Source organism: Stenella coeruleoalba, assembly GCF_951394435.1.
Source record: "Stenella coeruleoalba genome assembly, chromosome: 7".
Classification (NCBI taxonomy): Eukaryota; Metazoa; Chordata; class Mammalia; order Artiodactyla; family Delphinidae; genus Stenella; species Stenella coeruleoalba.
Genome location: NC_137153.1, coordinates 110201053 through 110223769, shown reverse-complemented (window position 1 = coordinate 110223769; position 22717 = coordinate 110201053). Strand labels below are relative to the sequence as shown.

Below are 22717 nucleotides of genomic sequence, written 5' to 3'. Positions count from 1 at the left end.
GAATCTGAGTCATCGGATGCCTGGTCCCCTGCTCACCCTTCCACCCACCAGAAGACGTCTTCTCCTGCCTTCTCTCAAGCAGTCCACGTGCCCTATGCTTGGGTACTAGGCATCCATGTCTAGTCTGCACAGACGGCCCTTTTCTTTGTTCTCCCTCTTCTTCTCCTTCTTTCTCCCTGAGGAGGTAGGTCTCAGTATCCCTGTTCTACAGATGAGAATACAGAACCTCAGGAAGGTTAAGTAACTTACCAGTGTCATAGGATTAACAATCGGCAAAGTGAGGACTTTATCCCCGGCTGTCTCACTCCCAAACTCTCCACCACTCCCTGCTTTTTCTTAATCGATCTTTATCCCTAGGCCTTTGACATTTTATCCCAATTGGGTAGAACATATTTTCAAATATCCATTTGATTAGAAGTAATAAATTCTTCATGGTGAACCAGGGTATGTCTGAGAGTCCATAGAGAAATTTGCAGTAAGATTTAGCAGGTTTCAAAGGTCTGACTTAATCCTTGGAAGGTTACTTCCAAATGGAAATGAGTGAGCAGATGATCTAGATGTGGCCAGGGCTGACTCGTGGTGATTGCTGGAGGGAATCTTGAATGATCTGTGGGAAACTGACTAAAGGTGGTGGTCTCTGGTTAATGGACAACCAGACTATCTCCTGTCCTGTCCTGGTTTTGCAGGCGTACTTTCCCTCATCTGTGGATAACTGTATAATAAGACCACTGAAACCTCTATTTCTTGTTGTTTCGCCATGAGCTCTGGGAAGACAGAAAGAACTTCTTATTTCTCTCTGGATCCCATCACCTAGCACAATCCTACTCTCTGGAACGTACTCCATAAATATCTGTAAAATAACCAGTGAATTTTTCTTTCATTTTGGAACCATGGACATTTTAGAAGAAGTACTCTCTTCTTCTGACCATTGCTCTGAGGACAGCCTGTGGGCCGGCACGCGACCTCCTTCCACTTTCCCTTTTGGATCTGTCCTATACACCAGATTCCTAACGAGGCCCAACCCACGTGCTTACTAGCAAGTTGAACCTCAATCCTCATCCTGTTATGAGTTGATTTCTATGCTAAGTCTTGGGAACCACACCAGCTTTTGCCTTCTAGGAGCTCCCAGCCTAGTGGGAGACTTGACAAATAACTCAAACACAAGAAGACCCAAGTTAGTGTTAAATGAGGCATTGGTGATGAGCTAGGGTAGGAAGCGTGATTAATTCTGCTTGGAGGAATCCGGGGAGGGTTCATGGGGAAGACAGATATTAAGAAAAATTTATTACATAAATGGATTCTGAACAGCTGACATCCCAAGTTCATAATCTACACAGGAAACTCAAAAATAGAGTTCACTCTTTCCAATTTTGGTTGTTTAGGGTGCTGACTCAGACCCAGGTTCATAGCTTTGAGAAGAAGAGTCTAAAAAATAATTAGAGATACATATCTCAATGACTATTTCCTATTATTGGGAAAGTGACTGTGGGTCACTTGAAAATATTGCTTAATCTCATCACTTCTAGTTTCACATACTCCTATGTGAAATGTTTGTAAACCCATATTTGTGTTGAAATTAATAGAAAAATGTGTCACCCTATTTTACTGTGATCTCAGTAGTTAATTTCAGGGCAAACAAAAGATTATTAGATAAAAAACTTTGCATTGGTGACTATGAATTTATTCTTCAGCAACTTACAAGGTCATAGACTAAAGCCAGATTATATATCAAGGGCCTTAAAAATGTTAATACCTGTTGACTCGCAAATTTCACTTCTGGGTCTTTACACTGAAGATATAATCCAAAATTATAAGAAAAATTCATTGTGTAACTATGTTCTTCCAAGTAGTGAAAAATGAGAAACAATCTAAATATCTATTAGCTTGAGGGATAGTCATGCAGTCATTCAAGACACCTATAAATCATTTTGATGACACAGCCAAATGCTTACAATAAAACGTTAGATGTAAAAGGAGGCTACAAAACTGTATGTATAGTAGGATTTCAACTATGTGAAAAAATTATATTCATAGAAGAGGACGGGAAGGGAGTTTACCAAAATATTAAAAGTGATCATTTCTGGATAGTGAGATTATGTGTGGGAGTTTTCTTCTCTTACCCACATATTTCTACATTTTTCGTGTCTTTTACAAAGAGATATGGTATTACAACATTAAAACCAGCAAGGTTAGAGAGAACCCCAACAAGGTGGACCCCTGGGTAGGAACATACATCAGAGGCCAGCATATTCTGAGGTTGGGGGCCCATGATACAGAGAGTTAGCAGAGCTTTTCAAATGAAAGAGCATGACCAACCAAACTTGGATTCGTTTGGGTCCATGGCTACAGGCCCATGATGGCAAGAGGAGCGTGGAAGGTCAGGCACTGGCAACCAAGCGTAACGACCTCCTGCTTTCATGAGCTCAGGTCATTCATAGCTGGACCCAGATAGCATGAAGGAGTGTGGACAATGGCGCCTGCTGCCCTGGTGGAGGAAGCAGGCAAGGGCTTGGCAGGGGGCCCTGTCAAATGGGCAGGGATAAAGGTCAGGGCATCCATCTAGTGGGAAACTAGCAAATGAAACTGACCTCCTCCCTGAGGACGGGGCCAGTAGCTGCTAGAGTTTGAAGTTCTGCTTAAGCATGAAAAGTCCAGGCTTATGGCAGAAAGAAAAACACTGGGGCCCAGGGGACTGAGGGTCCAAGTGCTGGGCCAGGCCTGGCTCAAGGCTGGACAGGGCTGAGCTGGCCGGTGGAGCCTCAGGACTCTGGGACTCTAGCTGTGAGGGGCTGGCTGGTGTGTCTAGTTGAGCAGTTTATCAAATGCATAATAATATATAAGAGGCGAGCAGTTGTCCCTTTGATGATCTTTATGAAATGTGGAAACATTCTTAGTTGTTAGTATCTTCTCCAAAGAGAAAATGTTGTTTCCAAAGGGAGCTCCGCCACGCATGTGGGAATTCAAGCAATTCGTATTTCATTTTCAGACTTCGTGTGTGAAGCTAAGTTGGGCTGTGTGTTTTACCCTGTTGGATTTGGTATCCCTGAGCCGTGCTGGAGAAACCTGCAGACCCCTCACTGTTAAGTGACGGGATGGATGTGATTTCATTCAAAGCAGAGAAGAGAAAATGCTCCTCAGTATTTTCTTTAAATACTTTACATTTACCTAATCCTTCCAAGTACACCATGGCATCTGTGCTTCATGAGAGATTTGGGAAGTCTAGACACGGCCAGCCCAGAGAAGTTGGGGATTGCCCTAAGCCAGCCACTGTTTATACCTGGTTTGTGTGTGTGTGTGTGTGTACAAAATGAGTGTTTTATAACATTTTATAAAAATTAAATATATACATAATCTCGTATTTTATATATACATATACATTTATATATAATATCACTTAATCTTTACAGCAACCTTCCAAGGAAGATATCTATATTTTAAGGGTGAGAAAACAGAGGATCAGAGAGCTAAGTGACTTGCCCAAAGTCACACCGCATCTAAGTGGCAGAGTTGGGATTTGAACCCAACTCAGGTGTTTCTCCCTCTCCCGACGGGCAGAAGAGGGGCCTCGTGCTCCTGCCGTACCGGGGTCTGCGCAGTAACCCTTGCAGGCCCTTCTGGCCTCCTCACTGAAGTCCAGGCACCTGCATCTTTCCCCTCCACATACCCTTCTATGCAACCATTTCCCTCCCCACAGATGAGATGTGTGGGAATCATTAGAAAAAGAGGGTGGGGGGGCTGGGCTCAGTAGTTGTGGCTCGTGGGCTCTGGAGCGCAGGCTCAGTAGTTGTGGCACGCACGCTCAGTAGTTGTGGCTCACAGGCTCTAGAGCGCAGGCTCAGTAGTTGTGGCACACGGGCTTGGTTGCTTCACGGCATGTGGGATCTTCCCGGATGAGGGCTGGAAGCAAAGAAGGACAAGGAAAAGGAGGAAGGTGATGTGGGACAGTGGCTGCTACGGCTGTGACGGAGAAAAGGGTGCTGAGGAACAGTGCAGGGGCTGTGGACACCCTCACATATGTCAAGAGGGTGCCTGGGTGAGGGGGCGAGGGGGTGGGCTCCTCGGCCTGGAGTTAGGAAGTGGGACTGAAGCCCCCAGTGCTAGTAACAGGCAGGAGTGTGAGGGAGGCGTGTTGGAAAATTCCTCTGCATCTGAGCACCTCACCCAAGGCAGGAACATTGCAGGCATTTCACGTTCACAGCTTCCTGTGACTCTGGTAGGATCCAGAAGGCAGAATTCAACAACTCCTGGCTATTCGGTTGGAGGTGACTGAAGCGTTAGGTGGTGGAACACACTCGCCCACACACACTCACACACACTCGCCCCCCTCACACACACTGACACACACACACACACACACACACAAATCAGGCTCCTTGTATACACTGCTTTGCAGCAAAGCCTAACAGATTCCAGGCATCTTGTTCAAAATGTGAGGGAGAAAGATCCCTCACACGAAAATTGTCTAGGGAGCAAAGAGTGACAACTTCTTGTTCCTGAATTTAAGACATAGAAACTTAACATAAGATAGATTATTTAGTCCTCTCTCTTTATTGTTTTCTTTTGATGAACAGAGGACTTTCGTAAAGGCCTTTAATCAGTTTGTTCCTGCCTGTGGTCCCCCTAACTTTTCTTCTCCACCGTGAATTCTCCCATCTTAAAGACTTTAGGAATCTGCCCTTGAGGTTCTGGGAACAAAAAATGTTTCTGTGTCTGTGTCTCAGCACTGACTGCACCCTTTGGGAACTCTCCCCCTGCACCAGATGCGAGCTCCGTGCAGGCAGACACCCTGCCGTGTTGATCTTAGATCCCCTGTGCCCGGTGCACATAGGACGTTCCACGTGCTGACCTGCTTGGTGCCAACTTAAGGACGTTTAGTACGTACGGTTTTGTTCAAACCATTTGTGCAGACGTGGACTCCAGGTCCTCACCGTTCTCTCCCCACGGGTGTTTGCAGGCCGGGCCAGGGGAGGCCTTCTGGGACCGCTGGCAGCCGCTCTGTAGAAGTTACCTGTATTTGTCTCATGCAAAACAGCTTGCAAAAACTAGTTCGTTATGCTCTCTGATTTCAGCTTTCCAGATATCTAGATGGACAGAAAACACAGATTCCCTCCAGTTTCTGACAGAACGTCTTCATTGAAGCTTCGGCTTTCGAAGCTCTCCGTAGTCAGGACGTAGCTGGAGTGACCTGCGTCGCCCATACCTGTAGCCATGTCTCCCAGTAGAGTGTGGTCCAGTGGGCACCGGCAGAGGAGTGGGGTAGCAGGAGTCGAGATGGAATCAAAACTATCCCAGCTTCTCCCTTCATGAGTGGGAAGCAACAGGGCAGAGTGGGGAAAAGACAGGTTTTGACGACAGAGAAAGACTTGATCTGAACACCTCTCTTGCCGTTTATCTGCTGTGTGACTTTGGACAAATTCTTTATCCTCTCTAAGTCTTGGGGTCCTTGTCTGTCAAAAGGAGATAATTGTACCCAACTCATAGGATCCTTGTGATAGTTAAAACTAATTTTTTGTAAAAGTATGATGACAGCTATGTTAAACCTTATATACCACACACACGCACAAGTGCGCGTACACATGGAGATGGATAGAGAGACAGACAGACAGAGGAGAAATCCTGGAAAGAAAACACCTACATGTTAGCAGTGGCTGGCTCTATGTGGGTGGTGAAACAAAGGGTGATTTTTTTTTCCCCTTTCTCTGCTTTTCCGTATCTTTAAATAGTTTTTCCATGAACATATAGTGACTTTATAATTAGAAAAATAGAAAGTAAACTAGGAAGTGTAAAATAGTAAAGAAATAATGTGCCTTAAGTACCAGGCATAAGTTGGCACCCAGTAAATGTTAGCTATTTTTTACTAATTAGTCATCATGCTTAATAATAATAATTAGGAATAATGAGTTCCTCTGGGACCAGAGGTTGTGAATTAGTCTGTTGGTGTCGGCTGATGCCTCACAGTGAAGGGAAGTTCTGGGTTCACTTTCAGCTGGGGCCACCCTTCGCTTGTCTCCCCGATCCTTCTGCCGACACCCTGGGCTCTGGGCTCCACGCTCTTGCCGCGGCTGCATCCCTCCACCCAAACAGCCCAGGCCCAGAGCCCCTGTGCCCGTGACCAAGGGGAGCCCAGAGTCTCCACGGGACTGTCCACGGAGGGGCTCGTCAAAGGAGAGCAGCAGTGTCTGTGGCAGGACGTTGCCATCCCTCTGTTGATGGCAGGTCATTTGTCCAGGGGGACAGCAAGAGTGAGAGGGTCAAGAGTCACATCTATTTCTTCTGTTTGGATAGCAGAGAAGGTCCTTGGTGAAAAAGATTGCCCAGCATCTAAAACTAACTTGATGCTTCTAGTTGGAAGATTATGAAAGCTAAGAGCATGTCCCTCTCTCTTCAGTTATTAGCATAGTGATGAAAATGATCAGGATTTAGCCCAAGTGAGAGTGTTGGACTAAACAATCAAATTCCTCAGGGTCCACTAGGTTCAACCAGAGAGAAATAAAATTCTGCATTGAGGAAATAGAAAGCGAAATCCCTAACTAGCTGTGTGACTGTGGGCACATCGGTCAACCTCTCTGAACCTGTGTCCTCAGGTATAAAATGAGAGATGGGCACAGTTGGTTCCTGAGGTTCCTGGAAGTTCTCAATTCCATGACATGCTGATTATAAATGCATTTTATAATCACAAGAAAGTGGACTTGGAGCTCATCTCTGCTCAGTGGACCAGCTGCCAAAATGTGATGGGTGAGGCAGGAGAGGACAGGAGTTCTCTCTGGGGCTGACATTTATGGGTGTGGCGCCCAGAGGTGACAAATGATGGCAGGACTTCTGCTGGGGGCTCCGAGAACAATGGCCACAGCAGATCCTGCACAAATCCTTGCCACCCTTGTGCTGAGACGGAGCTGCCAGGGATTAAATGCCCACTGTGTGCCAGGCACTGTGACAGGTGTTACGGTAACGGACGTTATCTCTAATCCTCGGGCACCTGTGGGAGCGGCCTTGCCCAATTTCACAGGTGAAGCAGCTGAGTCTCCAGAGGTTGGCTCCCTTTCCTCGCTAGGTGTTTTCTGTGCACCTACCGCGTGTTTAGGCACGGCAGTTCGAGTCGAGAGAGAACAAGATGATCCTACCCTGATGGGGCAGGCAGTTTAGAAACAGCCACAGACAAGTAAATGGGCGATTATGGTAGAGTGTGAAAAGGGCTTCAGCAGAGGTAGAAGTAGGGTGTCGTGAAGCATGGTGAAGGGTGGGCGGGGGGATGGCATTCCCAGCAGAGGCAACAGCACGTGAAAAGGCCCTGGGCTAGTGGACAGCAGGAGGACATGGTGAGCAGTGTAGTCTGGCTTTAGTTTACATGGGAATATGGTAGGGCGTGGGCTGGAGCAGGACACAGCCAGAGCACAACAGGACTTGACCAGGCTGGGCAGGGGCGGGGTGGTGGTGGTAAACTCTATCCTCTAAGCAGAGAGGGACCAGCCACTGGGGTCAGAGAGGGACCGGTGCCTTCACACGCTCGGCCAATATTCGTTGAGCACCTACTCTGTGCCAGGACTGAGGAGTCACTAGCGAGCAAACCATCAAAAATCCCTGGCTTCGAGAAGCTGACATAGTTTATTGGGGTGGGCGGGACGAGAGGAGAGGAGGTGGGCAGTAAACAAAATAAATGAGTAAAGTGTCTATGCCAATAAATGGTGATAAGCACTGTGGAGGAGAATGAAGCAAGGAAGGGACTTGGGGCGCTGGGGAAGCGTGGGTTACAGCTTTAAGCAGGGTGGTCAGGGAAGGCCTGTCTGAGAAGGGGCCGTTGTCACAAGCACTTGAAGGAAAGGAAGGAGAGAGCCAGGGACAGGCTCAGGGTCTCAGGGGGACACGCTCGGATCTGCAGTTTGGCTGTGACACGGAGGATGTGTTGGAAGGGAAGGTTGGAAGCAAGGAGACTGGTGAAGGGGCTGATGGAATTCAGGGGACCCACCAACGGGTCACAGGTGACGGCAGCTTGGATTGCAGGGCATAGCAATGGGGTTGGAAAGAGTGGGCGAACCGAGGTGGCAGAGGGACAAGGTTTGGCTACTCAGTGGGGAGGTGAGGGAGAACTGATCTCCTCTCTCTGGCTTCTGTCCCAGGCACTGGGTGGGTGGTGATTCTCTCCTCTGAGTCGGGGACAAAGCTAGAGGCTCAGGTTTGGGGTAGGAGACCCCAAAAGGTGAGCTTCAAAGTAAGTTGCCCACGTACACCACGCACACCCATGTTCATAGCAGCACAATTCACAACAGCCGAAAAGTGGAAGCCACCCAGGCATCCACTGATGAATGGGTAAACCGCATGTGGTCGACACACGCAACGGCATATCATTCAGCCTTTAAAAGGAAGGAAATTCTGACACAAGCCACGATGCGGAGGGATCTTGAGGACATGGCGCTAAGTGAAATAAGCCAGACACAAAAGGGCAGATACTGTCCGATTCCACTAATATGAGGTCCCTAGTGGAGTCAGATTCATAGAGACAGAAAGTAGGATGGTGGTTGCCAGGGGCTGGGGGCAATGGGGCGTCAGTGTTTAATGGGCACAGAGTTTTATTACCCATTTCTGGAGATGGACAGTGGTGATGTTTACACAACAGTATGAATGTACTTAATGGCACTGTATCCATAAAAATGGTTAAAATGGTACGTTTTATGTTTACATAAATTTTATGAAAATGTTTGTAAATTTTTTTTTTAAGCATTTTGCCCCACATCACACAACTAGGAAGTCCAGCCCACACCTTTGCCTCTCACACCCTTGCCCCTTATCCTGAGCTCTCTGCCTGTAGCTGTTCCCCATCTTCTAGGCTGGCTGGGATCACATGGGAAAGTTCCTTGCATCTCTGAGCCTGTTTGTCCTCAGGAGAGGAAGAACATAGTGTTGTGAGGACTAGATGAGTTCATACGCATCACAGGCCTGGCAGAGAGAAAATTCTCATTACATCTCATTACATATTATTACTGTTCTTATGTCAGAACGCCCTGACTGGTAACAGCACAGACTGGAATCCATGGTCCAGCACTTGTGAGCTGTATGACCTTTTTTTTTTAACTTATTATTATTTGGGCCACGCCGCACAGCATGTGGGATCTTAGTTCCCCGACCAGGGATCGAACCCGAGCCCCCTGCAGTGGGAGCATGAAGTCTTCACCACTGCCCTGCCGGGGAAGTCCCGTGAGCTGGGTGACCTTGTGCAAACGACTTAACCTGCCTGAGCCTCAGTTTCCACCTATAAAGAGGGGCTGATAGTTCCTACCTGGCCGGGAGGAGGGCGACACTAAATCACACCTGATGTCATAGCCTGTGATAAACAGCAGCTGTTACCGTGCGGACATGAGATCACCGTTTATGCAAGGAAAAAATTAACAGAGTGACATGACTAGTACATTTAACATTCTTCTCTACTTCCGCACCGTTTTATAGGTAGAAACAGCACCTCCCCTCTGGTAGCTGACGCAGAATCCTGAGATTACACCTTTGTGTTGGCTTCACTAACGCATAGTGTCTGATTTGTCTTACAAAGGAGAACCATTCGGCCAAGTCTAAGTAACTGGGCGCCTGCTGTGGGCCTGGCCCCAAGCTGCTGCCGGAGAGCCAGCAGTGAGAAAGATGGGGGGCCCGGCTGCAGAGAGCTAACACTGGCCAAAGGAAGAGCCAGGGATATTATCACAGCAAACTGTACCAGCAGTTAGGAAACCTGGGTTCTTCCTGACCCCCAAAACCCAAGTGCCAGGAAAACTTGGACAAATCACTTCCCATATCCAGAACTAAGTCTTTTGTACAGAACGGGGACCTCGAACTTGCCAGTCCCTGACTTGAAGCTATTTCCTTTCTAAATGTGTTGATTCCGTTGCCCCGATGCTCTCTCTGGGAGCAGCCCGCAGGGTATTCGGGGGAGATTGGACCAGAGTCACTGCCTTCGGTGATAGACAGACCTGGCCTTGGGAGCTTAGCAGTCAGCCAGGATGGGCTTGAGCTCATGGGTGCCGGGACCCCAGCGGCATGTTGGCGAGGAAGGGGAGGATGCTGGGGCCAAGCGGAGCCTGGGACGCAGAGACCCGGAACCGGAACTGGAGGCTAAGGCTGCAAGGATTAGGACAGGAGATTCCACAGCCGGGGAGGCTCTGAGCTAACTGGGAGCTGGGCATGGCTTGTGGACAACTTGTGTGTCTGCTGTCGGGGAGCTTCCTGCCTGGAGCATCTTGGGGAGCCTGCTTCATGGCCCACGTTGCCCTTCACCTGTAGGGCTGCGTCCCGGCACTTTCCGAATTGTCGGTCTGCCCTCTGGTCCTCTCTCGATCTCCTGCCACGGCAGGGTCTGCTCATTTCACACGGGACGCTGCACCCGTGCATTCTTATCTCAGGCCAGAATGGAGTCAGATCCAGCCAGGCCGTGTCCAGGGCCTGGGAATCATTAGTATGTGCACCGGCAAAGCGCTTCCTAGTCAAATTCTCAGTAGCAAACCGAAGTCGATTAACGGGGCGGGCGGGGTGGGGGGGAGATAGATGGCAGGTTATCGTTCAGCCACGGCTGCCATCCATACGCATGAAGTCAAGGGACCTGACTCCCTTGCAGAATTAAGCATAACTTTTAGAGGGACCAGTTTCTGAGCACTCGCTACCTCCTACCCTCCTCTACCCCCGACAACTTCCCTACAAGCCAGAGCAAATGTGGCTTCAGGTCTGGAGAAGCAGAGGACACCGCTCGGGCCGCCCACGTGCAATCTATGTTCTTGAAGCGTTTGATGGGCTTCTGCCACTTAAGGAATTGGTCACATTTACGAAGTGAGAGAGTGGCATGGACGTATATACACTACCAAACGTAAAGTAGATAGCTAGTGGGAAGCAGCCACATAGCACAGGGAGATCAGCTCGGTGCTTTGTGACCACCTAGAGGGGTGGGATAGGGAGGGTGGGAGGGAGATGCAAGAGGGAGGGGATATGGGGATATATGTATACGTATAGCTGATTCAGTTTGTTATAAAGCAGAAACTAACACACCATTGTAAAGCAATTACACTCCAACAAAGATGTTAAAAAAAAAAAAGCAATTGGTCACATTTAGAAATATTCAGCTTCAGTGAACACGTCATGGCTGTGTATAGGAAAAACATACTATTATCTCTGGATCTCACCTGAAACAACAGGCTTGTTCCTGAAACAGATGTTTTGTAAAACCTGCCATGACAGGCTCATCAGAGCTGGAGATGGGCCAGTGCTGGGTTACTGGCCCCACAAGGGCACAGACATCCCTGCCGGCTTCCTGTCCATCCCCTGCACCTGGGCCAGAGGAGAGGCTCCCCGTGGCTCCTCTTTCTGGCTCTTGGGTTCTAAAGTTAAACATTTTACAAGCTTGATATTATTGTAGACAGAGGCAGCCAGCCAGGTGTGACCTGGGGAGAAGTTTCCAACATAATGACTCAGAATATGTCATTTGGTCCAACTAACATTTATCGAGGGCCTACTACGAACCAGCCACTATTCTAATTGCTTTCAGGTATATAACTTTGCAGTAACTCTCTGAGGTTACCCATTTCAGAGATGAGGAAACTGAGAGCTTGTCTTGGTTTCCTAGGGCTGCTGTAACAAGTTACCACACACGTAGTGGCTTAAAACAACAGAAATGTACTCTCTCACAGTTCTGGAGGCCAGAAGTCTAAAATCCCAAGGTGCCAGCACAGCTGTGCTCCCTCCTAAGGCTTTAGGAATCTTTTCTTGCTCTTTCCAGGTTCTGGTGGTGTTTCTTGGTTTGTGGCAGCATCACTCCAACCTCTGCCTTTGTCTTCACGTAGCGTCTTCTGTGTGTGTGTCTGTGTCAGGTCTCCCTCTGACTTTCTCTTCTGAGGATACCTGCCACTAGGTTTAGGGCCTACTCTAAATCCAGGATAATCTTGTTGCGGCGAGCGGGGGCTACTCTTCGTTGTGGTGCGCGGGCTTCTCATTGCGGTGGCTTCTCTTGTTGCGGAGCACGGGCTCTAGGGCGCACGGGCTTCAGTAGTTGTGGCACGAGGGCTCAGTAGCTGTGGCGCACGGGCTTAGTTGCTCCCCAGCATGTGGGATCTTCCCTGACCAGGGATCAAACCCGTGTCCCCTGCATTGGCAGGCGGATTCTCAACCACTGCGCCACCAGGGAAGTCCCCAGGATAATCTTGAGATTCTTAACTTGATTACATCTGCAAAAACCCTTTTCCAAATAAGGTCACATTGACAGATTCGAGGGGTTTAGGGCCACCATTCAGCTCGCTATAGACCTCTAGCTATTATCTGGTTGTTTCCTGAAGCCCACACAGCGAGAAAGGGTCACGTTGGGGAGTAGACCCTGCTGGCTGGCTCTGAGGGGGCCCTCGGTCAGGTCTTCGCCACCCAGACGCTATGAGACAGGCCCCTGTGCTTAAGAAACCTACATCTGGGTGGGAAGGAGCTTTGCGTGTTGGTTACGAGTGAGTCTAGCTGATCCAGATGACCTTGCGCAAATTATGTGACCACTCTTGTGTCTCGTACGGAAAGTGTGACGTGTGGAAAATGGGAATCATATTAAGAATAACAAGGACCTCAAAAGATTGCTGCGGTGCGGGGGGATCCAATGAGAGGATCAAATGAGAGGAGGAGATCAGCAAGGTCCCAGGACCTTGATCCCATAGCCTCTGCCAGTAACCACCGTGCTCCATGCTTCCACCTGTAGGACCCCTCCAAATATTTGAATCCGAGCCTCTGAATGGAAAAAGAACAGTGTGTGTGTGTGTGGGGGGGGGCTTCTGTTCAGGTCCCCAGAAACCAGGGTGAGGAAGAGGAGGAAGCCACAGCTGACTTTAGGGTTTTGAGCTTGGTTCACTGGGAGGATGAAGTTGCCAGTAACAACATGGAAACAGCAAGAGGCTGGTTGGGGGTGGGGAGGTGGGAGATGGACTGGGAATAAATTGTCTTGAGCTTGGGGGCCAGGGGGATATCTGGGTAGATCTGACTGGTAGGCGTTGGACTTAGAAGGTGACTTTTAAAAGCTACAGAGCTTAAGAGTGAAGGAAAGAATTGAACATGTTTGGCAAGTTCAAGTGCTGTCAGAGATTAAGCCTTTTGCCGGTGCGGGGGAGGGGGTGGAGGGCAGAGGGCGAACCAGAAAAGGGAAAATGAACGTTGTGTTCACACGCTTTGGTTCGTGGTCACAGCACCCCATTTTCCGGCCAGCAAAGTGGGCGCGCCGCTTTTTTCTCCCCAAGCTGTTGCTCAGGTTGCATTAGATCATGGATGGGAAATTGTTGCAGAGACTGTGCACCAAACGGTAGCAAGGGGCATCAGGTATGGGCCTCAGCCACGTCTCCCCAGATCCTGAGCACGACAGGAGAGGCACAAGGGCACCCCTCCTACCTCTGTGTTGTGGCTGAGGAAGCAGTAACTGCTCGTTCACCAGGTTTGAAGTGGCCTTGATGGTGGACTCTATTCATCGTCACCAAATGAACCATATAATAAAAACTGGAATTTCTCCATTCCCTGGCGAGGGGTGGAAGCTTTCGCCACGATTTTTGTTTTTTGGAAAAGCAAGCAGAGCACTTCTCTCACGAGCCTTGTGGAGCGCTTCTGCTGCGACGGGGTAGGTCACTCAACGTTGCCATGACGACCAAGGAAGAGGCCAGCTCTGACTTCAGCTCTTAGTTTCAGGGAAACTAAGTGACAGACTCTTTTGTTTTCTTTCTTGGGGAAGGGGTGCCCCACAACCTTCCCGTTGGCATGGAAACCTTTCACTCCCACCAGGTGAGGTGGTCACATGGGGAGATTAATTTATTTGAATGGGCATCTGGAGAGACCACTGTGAAAGGAGAAAGCGTCAGGACACGGTGGTTCTGGCCATTATGACATGATAAGCACCCCGCTCCTCGGGGAGGGGTGGTGGGTGGGCACCGTGGCCTCTAGACCCCAGTCTGTGTGTCTCCAAATCGCTGGAACTTTTCAGCTGCCTTTTATCAAGGACCAGTAATTTGTCTGGCATTATACGAGCTTCTCTATATGCGGTATTACACTTAGTGCTCACTGCAACCCTGTGCATTGGTATTATTGTCACGTTTTGCAAATGAGGAAACTGATGCTCAGAGAGGTTAAGTACCTTCCCCAAGGTCACTCAGCTGGCAAGTGACCGTGTCGGAGCTCAAACCCAGACCTGCTTGCTGCATAATCCCTACAACTCTTGCCATTCTGCCGCCCCGCCTTAACCTTGTACTTGAACTTACACGAGCTCTCCGGAGTCTCTAGAGCCATCAGGGAGACATCGTCTAAAAAACGTACCACGATAACTAAACATTTAATACTTCTGTGAGAAACGCCACTGTAAACTGTCTGGATGCCTGCTTGGGAAATTAGGCAATGACAAGATAAATTAAATACTTTAATGGATGTTGACAACAACTCTATGCTAGGGGAATTCAAATTGCATAAAGAAAAAAGTTAGACTTTCTCTCTGGACCTGATTTCTAATATGCATGCCTAATTTATTAGCCACATTTTTTAAAATATAATTTTGTTAGGACCAAAGTTCTTGGAGGAAAAAAGTGTTGTGGGTTGGAGGAGGCGGTTAAATCTTCCTGGAGGAGGCTGGGCTTGCTCTGACCCCATGTGCATGATTTTTGAGGGGGGTGTTCGATAAATACACATCGAATGAATGATAACCGCTACCATTGCTTTCTCACTTACTAAGCTCTGGCCAGGATGCTAGCCCCTTGTTTTATGTCCTCCCATTGAATCCCTCCATACCTCTGCGATCGGGGTTCTACTGTCCATCTCCATTTTCCAGAACAGAAACGGAGGCTAAGTGATAGAGCCACTTTCCCAAAGCCATACCCTTAGTAAGGAGTGGAACCAGAAGGACTATTATTCTTTTTTTTTTTTAAACTTGCCAACTATTCTTCCTTCCTTCCTTCCTTCCTTCCTTCCTTCCTTCTTTCTTTCTTTCTTTCTTTCCTTTCTGTAGTTGTGGCACGTGGGCTCAGTAGTTGTGGCTCACGGGCTTAGTTGCTCCCCAGCACGTGGGATCTTCCCAGACCAGGGCTCAAACCCGTGTCCCCTGCATTGGCAGGCAGATTCTTAACCACTGTGCCACCAGGGAAGTCCTGACTATTATTCTTATTACCATAAATTATTATTGTATTATTACCCTAAAAATGGCTTTATAGAACCTCAAGCTGAAAATGACACGCAGAGGTCACCCTGCCCATTTTCTTCAGGCAAAATTACAGCAAATTCTTCATGTCATTTGTCTTAAAGAATACTGTTCTTACACAGTCATTTATCTGCGTGTCTTTTGTCTGTTTGCTTTTTGCATCACCTATTAGATGTAGAGTACTATGAGGGGAACGAACATGGATGCTATCTTTGGCAGACTCACAGTCTCTGGGAGAAAGAAGCCGCAGACTTAAATAGCCATAATATAAGTTCAGAAGATGACACATTTCACAAGAGAGGTGCAAATGAAGTGCTGTGGGGAATCCAGAAGAGGGTATTTTGGGTAGGAGGGATCAGGGAAGGCTCAGGGCCAGCTGGCATTTGAAGTGAGCTTTGCAGGATGAGTAGGATTGGGGCCTGGCTATTGGTGAGAAGGGGTGAGTGGAACACAAGCACCCAGGCACAGCATGCACCCCTGAAGCATCTCCACGTGTAACTGAGGTCGCCCAGGGAGACTGTGTAGGGCAGGAGGTGGGCCAAGGGCAGAGGCTCAGCACACCGTCTACCACGAAGGGTCCTCAGAGGAGGAAAAGCAGAGGATGGAAAGACACCAGGAGAATGCAGGGGCATAGAAGGAGAGTTTCAGAAAAAGAGTGGCTGACTGCATCGGATGCTATGAAGAAGCCGAATTAGGGGAAGATCAAGGAGGTCCGTGGCAACAAGGAGGTCGGTGGTAACCTTTGAGAGAGCAGTGTGTTCAGAGCAGTAAAAACAGAAGCCAGCCACTCATCCTGAGGCCAGGAGGGGATCAGCACAGAGGGACTTTCTCTAGGTCGTGCCCCACCTGGAGAGGGCTGTGATTACAGTCTCCTAGCGGAGGGCCAGCAGAGAACCCCCCACCCCCACCCCGGGCACTGCCCAGCCTCATGCAGGAAGCCTGGAGAGAACAGACTCTTGCGAGTCAGACAGACCCAGGTCACCGTGTAGGGGGTGCGTGACCTTGAGTACGTACTTTATTTTACCTGAGCTCAGCTTCGTCTGATGGACAAGAGCTATCGCTTCTTGAGTGCTTAGGGCATGCTGGGTACGATTCTAAGTGCTCTGCATACATTAGCCCATTTAATCGTCAAAACAGTGCTACGATGTAGGTAGAGTTATCGTCCCCATGATACAGATGAAGACACCAAGGCACGAGCAGATTAAGACACTTTCCCAAGGTCATCAGCTAGTTATGGACAGGGCAAGGATTCCAACCCAAGCATGGCTCTGGGATATATGTTAGTATCTCCACCTTAAGGTCTCAGTGTGGCTTAAGCAGGGTAATCAGTACACGGGAGAGCTCCTAGCCCAGAGGAGGCTCAATAAGAATTACTCCCTTTCCCTGACCCACTGCAAATTCAAAGTCAGGCAGCCTGGCCCGAGAGAGGCCTGGGGGATCAACCTCACGAGTCCTCACTCACATTAGTGAAAATGTCATGCAGAATGACACACACAGAATCACCTTGCAAAGTCGGGTGCAAATGCCACGAGCCCCTGGGACAGAGTCCAGTGAGAATTGTTTTGCATTCAACACCCACGCGGCAGGGATGGGCCAGCTGCCGCCCTGCGAATCAGTGACAAGTGAAATTCACAAAGCGAGCAGATTTCATCTGAAGTCTGGAGGAAGGAGTATATTTGACCAGGATATGCCTACTGAATCCCTGACTAAGGGTTCACTGGGTGCACAGTATACAGAAGGGAATTAGGATTACCATAGAAGAGGAACTGGGGTTTGGATGAAATTGAATGCCAAAAAGAATTACAGTCTAGGCAAAGGATGACTTCTGTGCCTGGGTTTCCCCACTTACTGTCTGGCTTCATGCAGCCCTATACTTTGGTGCAGAACTGTGTTCAGGCATTAAAATGCTTTTTGTTGCGGATAGGCTCTGAGGATGTAATTAAAAGGATCCCTTCATTAGCAGAACTGTACAACGCAAGCTCACGTTGGCCTTTTCTGCTAATTTTGGAGGTGGTGAAACAGAGGCTAATCCAACCACTAATTACAACCGTCACACAGACAGTGCCTTGCTGTCGCTCCTAGGAAGTCTTTGTTCTCCCCAAGTGTTGACAGTATATTCCCAGTAACTGGGAGAGAAAAACGTGGAAGAAAGATTCATTCTGGCAACCAGAAGGAGGGCTGTGGCAGCGTAGGGGTTAAAAATGTGACCTCTGGAGTGAGGCCACTGGATTCCAGTCTGAGTCTTATCCCTGACGCAGCTGACTTAACTTCTCAAAGCGTCAGCATCCTCAGATGTCAACTGGAGTCAATCATTGTGTCTAATTGATAGAATGGACACGGGAACTCACTGAAACAATGACTATTTTCACTACCGGTTATTCTGAACTGTGTAGGGGTTATCGTCATAAACAAACAAGAGAGGTGTCACCCTTCCAGGCTTCCAGTCCAGTGAGAGAAACAGGCATCAAACAGACAATTGCACAAATACGAATAACCATATAGGTATAATTGTGACAACGACTCTGAAGAAAAAAATAATGGTGACGGCAATGATGATGACGTACAAAGCCTGGAATGTTATATAGAAAAGCATGGTTGATTGAACTCTGGAAGCTATGGGAAGCTTTTTGGGAAAGGTGATACAGAATCTCAGATTTGAAGGACGAGTGTTTTTCAAGTGGATACTTTGGGAAAGAGCATTTATAAAAAAGAGGGAGGAACGTGGAACGTAGACAACAAGGCAGGCAAAGCAGGCAGCGACCAGACCCGCCAGGCCCCGAGCTCTCTGGCCGAGGGTGAGGCCCTGTCCAGCGGGCCTCGGGCAGCCCGTGCAGGCCAGGCTTGTCATTTGAAAACCGTTCCTCCAGGATCCAGCGAAAAACTAAGCACGAGCCCAGTCATCCACAGAAGGACAGCGGCCAGCTACTTAGTGGGTTTAAACAGGGACTCTGCAGCCCTTCGGGCAAAAAGATTTCTCCTCCATGCCGGCCAGCGTAGTCGGATGCGTCTGAAGCTGCTCATTCGGAATCAGAATTTTGGCCACTCTGGTGTTTTAGCTCAATAGTGGTGTCGGGTTTTTTTGTTTTTTTGTTTTTTTCTTTCTGTTTTCAAGGTTCTGAACTGGAAGTCAGAACTGGGCCTGCCCTTGCTACCACCATCTTTCCCTTGATGCCTCCCCTCAAGCAAGTGGCTCTGCTTTGACGTCCCAGTGTTATTTCAGAAGGAAAATGAGACGAGATGATCGCTAGGCCCTTTCTACTCCTCAGTTTAACTTTTGTTTTATGTGGGGCGCAGCAGATATCCCTCTCTGTGCACGATTCTGTGACATCAGTAATCCTCAGTAGAGAACCAGGGTCTCAGATAAGGGCCAGTTATCCAGGGAGGCCCGAGATAATGAGACTCACTTATTTAGGGGATTTGTTTAGGTTCGGACAAGAGGGTAGGTGCAGTCTTGACCCCGGGCGGCCTGCTGTGAGATTCCCCAGATGGCCCACAGGCAGTGGAAGGAGCAAGAGAACAATACAGTGTCTAGTCACGTGGGCTGGGGGTGGGGCAGAATGCCAAAAAGTGGTTAAAGAAAGCCTGTATTCTCCTGAGTTCCCGGAGGTGTGTGCCGATCTCTCCCACTGAAGCTGGGGACAAGACAGTGAACCCCTCGAGATGATGACACATGGGAGAGGAAGATGCTGGTGATTATAACCAAAGTGGCTAACAGGAATTGGGGCACCGTGCTAAGTACCACGTATCCATTTTCTCTGTAATTACATCAGTCCTATAGCTTAGGTACCATTATTATTCCCACTTTATATAAGAGGATACTGAAGCTTTGAGGTTATATGACTTGCCTGAGGTCACCCAGCTGAAGAATACAGAGCTGGGATTCCAGCGGTGACTCTGGACTAACCCCAGAGCCCACGCCCGGGTTCCCCTGGCCGGCGCCTGTGGGGAGGAGCTGTCTGGCGGCATCTCCTCCCACCCTCCCCTGCCTGAGTGACGGTACATTTCACCGTCTCTTACTGCCCGTGCCCAGAGACAAAGAAAGCAAGAGGGACCAGGGCGACTCACGCCGGGCAGAGGGGCAGAGCAGAGAGAGCCCTGTGGGAAAAGAATCCCTTTGGGAGGTCTTGGTTAAACGAGCTGCCGGTTCGTTCATCTGGAAGATGAGAGGGCCGGGCCACATGACCCCTAAAGGCACTTCCGGCTCGGAGAGAGCCGGGTCACATGACCCCTAAAGGCACTTCCGGCTCGGAAGTCGCCTGAGTTCTGGGTCTGCGGGAAAGGGGGCCTTAGACTAGGTCTGTATGCTTGTTCTTTTGTTAATTCGTTGCCCGGCCCGATGGGTAGATGCTCGTGCGGCAGATCCAGCCTGGTGGCTCCGGGAGTTCATCCCAGGCGGGGGCAGAGACCGAGTCTGCTGCTGCCGCCATTGGGGGCCTCCATGAATTCCCACACATGCGACACGCAGTGCCTCAGTGATCGTGTGGGCCTGAAACTGTGAAACAGAGATTGATTTGTTGGGCAGTGGAAGTGGAACAGCCCCATCCAGATATATCGTCACACTGAGGTCAGTTACAACTCCCCCCCGAGCCAGCAGAATCATCCGGATGCTCTACACACAGGCTGTGTTTTTGATCCTAAAGAATGCAGCAGTTTTGTGCTGGGCTTAGACTAAGTGCCCTCCCAACCGCTCTCCCTCGTAAGTAGGAGGAGACTCCTCTCCCATTGAAAAGGAGGAGAAAATGAGTTCAGAGAAGTTTCGTAACTACACTGAGTTGTAACATGATGGTGTGGAAAGGGCCTGGGCTTTGAACTCAAGCAGATCCTTGTTCAAATCCTCACTCAGCCATTTAATAGCTGAGTGACCTTTGGAAAAGTAGCCTAACCTCTCTGAAGCTCATTTGTCAGCAGCAGAATGGAGCCACTTATTATACCTAACTCATAAGGATCATTGCCAGGGTCAAATGAGATGTTACAAGTAACCGACCTGACTCTCAGATATTTAATGCCCGGTAACTCCTCATGTATAGAAGAAGCCGTAGTGCAGTGGTTAGAAACAAGGACACTGGCACCTGCCTGCCTGGCTCTCTGTCCTGGGTCTACAACCTATTAATTTGTATCTTTGTGCCTTGGTTTCCACATCTGTAAAATGGGAATAATGATAATGCCTGCTTTGTAGGATTTTATCAAGACTAAATGTTTTAAGATGGCAGTTCCTGGCACATAATCAATATCATCACCATTGTGTTTTATTGTTGATGTGACACTGTGCTATGGAAGAAAGTGATTGAGGGAGGTGGAAGCGGCCAGGTGAGCGTTCATAGGAACATTGCACGAAGGGGAGCCAGTGGGAATAGACCCAGCATGGATCTAGGTCTTACGGGGACTAGAGCATCAGCCAGATGCCTCACTAAATCCCTTTCTTCATCACTTTGGAAACACATGCCTCACCCGTCTATCGCCTTCTCTTCGAACAATATAGCATTGCCATCAAGCAAATGGGGCCCCTGTGATGGAAGAGATTTATCAAATGACAGAGCCGGGCTACATGGTAGTTATGTTTATTTTTAGTGACTTTATCCTCCAGCTCTTTAAATTAGCTGCTGGGCTGACTTAAGGGACTTCTTTGGGGCATTGTTGGCCGTTTCTTCCGGAATGCCAATGTGCCTTTGAAACCCCCAAGGGGCTTGGGGGGGACATGTCTTGGCCAAACGGCGGGGAAGGGAGCCTGCCTACCTCCCTCCATTTGCCAGGGCCTTCCCGCTGCCCACCAGGCTCTCCTGTCAAGCCACAGGATTGCCCGGGAACATGATCCAGGGCCTTCACTCCCTTTCACCGAGACTAGTGATTCTTAGACTTCAGCCCGCATCAGAATCCCCCACAGGGCTCGCTAAGGCAGAGCTTCTGAGGCCATAGGTCTGGGGTCGGGCCAAGAGTGTGCTTCTCTAACAAGGCCTCAGGTGATGCTGCTGCTGCTGACCAGGGACCACGCTTTCAGAATCCCTGAGCTTGAGTGTTCCAGTAGCTTCCTAACATCGTCCACTCCGCCCTCGATCCAGGATACACACTGCTGGCAGATTCATCCATCTTCTCTGAACTTCTGATTTTGCCACTCCTTTCCCCCAAATCGACCACAACCTTGTCATCTCCTACACTGCCACGTCCAAGCTCCCTTGTCCGATACTCAAGATCCTATAAGACCCAGACCCAAGCTGGCTTCCTGGTCATATTCGTACCTGCTCCCCTTCACGTACACGACTAAGACCCAGCAAGCCGACCTACTTCCATGTGCTCCAGGTCCCATCTCTGGGTGCTCACCTGGCCACTCCCACCTGGCTCAGTCATTGTTTATGGATGGGTCTAGTCTTCCCCCCACCGGGTCATGTGCTTCTGGGTAGCTAGGACTGTGTATACCTCACCTGTATAGCCCAGGCCCCTGGGACAGGTAAGTGCTTGAGAAACGGTTCATGAACGAATAAATTATTGAAGGGATGCTTCACTAAAAATGGGAATGATTTCTCTGAGAGAATTCAAGCACCTTCTCTGAAACTGGAACTTGCTGTATCTACCTTCCTATTTTGTTAACTCCCAAGAATATATACATATATAGTTTGTACATCAGAAGAAAAGTCTTTGGTTTGATTTAAATCAAATTGGCACAAGAGCTACATAGTGAGCTAAGCCTTGGGTGTGTAGTGAGACAGTCCGGAGTACAAATTCTGATTCCACCATTGATTTGTGACATTGGGCAAGTATTAAGGTTCTCTGGGCCTCAGGTTCCTAATTTGTAAAATGGGACTAGTTTTTGCCTACCTTGTAGCGTTGTTTTGAGAAACCAGTGAGATCATATATGGATAGTAAGCTGCTTGACACAGAGTGGGTCCCTGATAAATAGTAGTGATTCTTAACAGTAGACTTTCCAGGCAAAATAGTGGTAGGTGGTTTTTCACAGGAGTTTTAATAAAACAAAATTCCATTTTATTTGAAAGACAAGAATAGATAAAACATTCCAGGATTCTTTCCCCTATTTTAATGAATCAAGGACACACCAAATTCAATTTAAGAAAAAATACCCCAAAGGACCCCAAATAAGCTTGATTTATATTTTCTTTACCAGTCACTTCTATTTCATAAGTCTGACTTTTCCGTTAAAATGCTATTAGGTAAAAACAGGACTTTACAGTATTTGTGATAACTTGGATCTCAGTGTGATCATTGGAATTATCTCCAGCAGAATAACCATTTCTCCTTGTTTTATTTCCTCTTATATATCAGCCATATCTTTACTGCCTTCTTCCAGTTGAGTAAAACCACTTCTGCCTGAATTTGTGGTTTTGAGTCCATGAAAATATCTGTGGCTTTGAGGGCCCTTTTCATCCTGAGGTTATTAATTGGGATTCAGGAAGGAAGGGGAATGGTAGTCATCCAGTAAGAAAGGTGAGAGGCTGTCACGGAGAAGAGAAGACAAACCCATCCTGTGAGGCTCTGAGGGTGGGTTGGGATGTGGGCTATGGACACCAGAGGGAGAACAGCCTCTGACGTGCCATGCAGAAAACCTTC

At 48.5% G+C, this 22717-nt stretch overlaps 1 protein-coding gene across 5 annotated transcripts in view; it reads left to right on the top strand.

The window, feature by feature from the left end:
• Positions 1-22717, top strand: part of TTLL11 (tubulin tyrosine ligase like 11) — a 247009-nt gene that overhangs the window by 175765 nt on the left and 48527 nt on the right. The window contains exon 1 of one of the 5 annotated variants that reach the window (XM_079926314.1): positions 19525-19724. The exons of the other annotated variants lie outside the window; for them this stretch is intronic. The gene's annotated coding sequence lies outside the window, so the exon portion shown is untranslated. Of the gene's footprint in view, positions 1-19524; positions 19725-22717 lie in introns of those variants that run through there. 5 annotated transcript variants of the gene reach the window in all.